General features: G+C 50.3%; 1 protein-coding gene across 2 annotated transcripts in view; it reads right to left on the bottom strand.

Moving 5' to 3' along the window:
- The window catches only part of EXOC4 (exocyst complex component 4), a 790,055-nt gene that overhangs the window by 674,894 nt on the left and 112,902 nt on the right, over nucleotides 1–2,259 (bottom strand). The gene's annotated exons all lie outside the window — the stretch shown is intronic.

Below are 2,259 nucleotides of genomic sequence, written 5' to 3'. Positions count from 1 at the left end.
TTTTTTTTTTTTTTTTTTTTTTTAAGTTTGCAAATGGAGTAGGAAACCTACGTGTAGGGGTCTGCATTCTTTTCAGGAGGTAAATTGCCCCTGATGATTTTTCTAATCTTAATTAACAGAAGGTTTTAGCATGATTTCTACATGTCTACCATTTTCCTTGTTGTAACCTTCCACCTCTGTAGGTTTTAAATCATAGGACTCCACATAAATTTAGTTCTCAAGTGGCTGTTTTCTGATACTTTAATGAAATCTCTACATAAATATGGGTATTTGTTTCTCTGCAAATGCTTCGACAGCCAATTCTATACAGGAAAGCAAACATTTATTAAGCAAACAAGTACCTCCAAAGAAAACAAAAGAACAAGAGAGGCAGATAGGCTGCCTGCTAGCAATTCCAAAATGCAATACAGTGTAAATGTAGCATAGTGCAAAAAAGTAGCCCTGAACTAATTAAGTTAAGGTGTGCCAAACAGGAGAGAGAAAACCACTAAAAACAGAGCTTCTAAATAGCCTCAACTATCAGTTTCCAATAGTATCCATCTTATTCTGCCATTTCATAGCATCACCCGGTACACATTGTGCAGGGCTGCAGAAGGATTTAGACTAGGGACACACTGGTTATCTACCTGGATTTCCAGTGTACTTATCTCTGCCCCAACAGAGAAGGGAGTGAGTATTGTCTAGAAGTGTCAGAAAATACAGATCAAGGGAATTCTGGGAATGCCAAGGGGGCTGTACTCCAGCCCTTTTACTTGAGACCAGGAATTCTTAAGTCAGCTCACGGAGGTAGTTAGGTCAAAGGACGTGGTCATCGTGGGGGACCTGAACTTTCCAGACATCTGCTGGGAAGAGCAGTCAGCCAGGTCTGACCACTCACGTAGGTCCCTAGCCCAAATGCGGACCTCTATCTAACCCAGGAGGTGCACAGCTCCACCAGGGGAGACGCCTTGTTGGACCTGGTGCTGGCCACAGGCGACAACCTGGTGCGGGGGCTGCGGGTACTCAACCACCTGGGCAACAGTGATCATCGCCTGCTGGGATTCACTATCCAGTGCAAGGTGGCAAAGGCCTGCAGCAAGGCAGCAGCCCTGGACTTCAGGAGGGCGGACTTCAATGAGGTAAGGAGAATAGTTGGGGAGGCACTGAGGTCCTGGAGGGGAGGGGAGCCGGGTGTCCAAGAAGAGTGGTCGCTCCTTAAGGAGACAATCCTCCAAGCCCAAAGGGAGGTAATCCCAACACAGATCAAAGGAAGCAGGAGGGCGCAAAAGCCTCCATGGCTCACCAAAAGCATCTGGGAACGTCTCCTAGCAAAAAGGGAGGCATACACCCAATGGCAGGGAGGGGCCGTCCCCAGGGAGGACTATACCGTGGCAACTCAAGGCTGCAGGGGGGTGGTCAGGGAGGCCAAGGCAGAGATGGGACTGGGACTAGCTTCCCAGATCCAGGACAACAAGTAGTTCTTTTTTAAATACACAGGGGGCAAAAAGAAGGTACCAGTTAACGAGGGACCCCTGCAAGACATGCTAGGAAATCTGGTTATCACACCAGATGACAAGGCTAACCTATTTAACAATTTCTTTGCCTCCATTTTCCTGAGCAGGGACCAGATCAGCCCCCCACTGGGCCCCCCTCAGGCCCCAGGGGAGGCGCACCCAGGCCAAGGGCTAGTGAGGATCTAGTCAGGGAACGTCCAGAGGGACTGGATGTATTTAAAATCAGCTGGTCTGGACAATCTCCACCCCCGAGTGCTGAGGGAATTCACCGCGGTCATTGCAGGACCCCTGGCATAGCTGTACAAGCACTCGTGGTGCTCTGGTGCGGTGTCAGAGGACTGGAAGAGGGCCAGTGTGGTTCCCATATTCAAAAAGGGGAGGAAGGAGGACCCAGGGAACTATAGGCCAGTTAGTCTTACCTCCATCCTGGGTAAGGTTTTTGAGAGAGTTATCCTGGCGCATGTCCACGAGGGGCCAGCGGGGGAGATTATGCTTAGGGGCAACCAGCACGGGTTCACTAGCGGTAGGTCCTGTCAGACCAACCTGGCGGCCTTCTACGATCAGACCACCAAATTCTTAGACGCAGGTGTCGCTGTGGACGTGGTCTTCCTGGACTTTAGGAAGGCCTTCGACACTGTCTCTCACCCCGTTCTCATTAAGAAACTGGGGGCCGTGGTGTCGACACCCAAACAGTCAGATGGGTCACCAACTGGCTGGAGGGCCGCACCCAGAGAGTGATAGGGGACAGGTCATTGTCAACCGGGAG

This window comes from Gavialis gangeticus, unplaced genomic scaffold (genome assembly GCF_001723915.1).
Source record: "Gavialis gangeticus isolate Ggan-Ray unplaced genomic scaffold, GavGan_comp1, whole genome shotgun sequence".
Taxonomy (NCBI): domain Eukaryota; kingdom Metazoa; phylum Chordata; order Crocodylia; family Gavialidae; genus Gavialis; species Gavialis gangeticus.
Note: the sequence above shows the minus strand (reverse complement) of the source record. Positions and strands in the feature narration are given on the sequence as shown.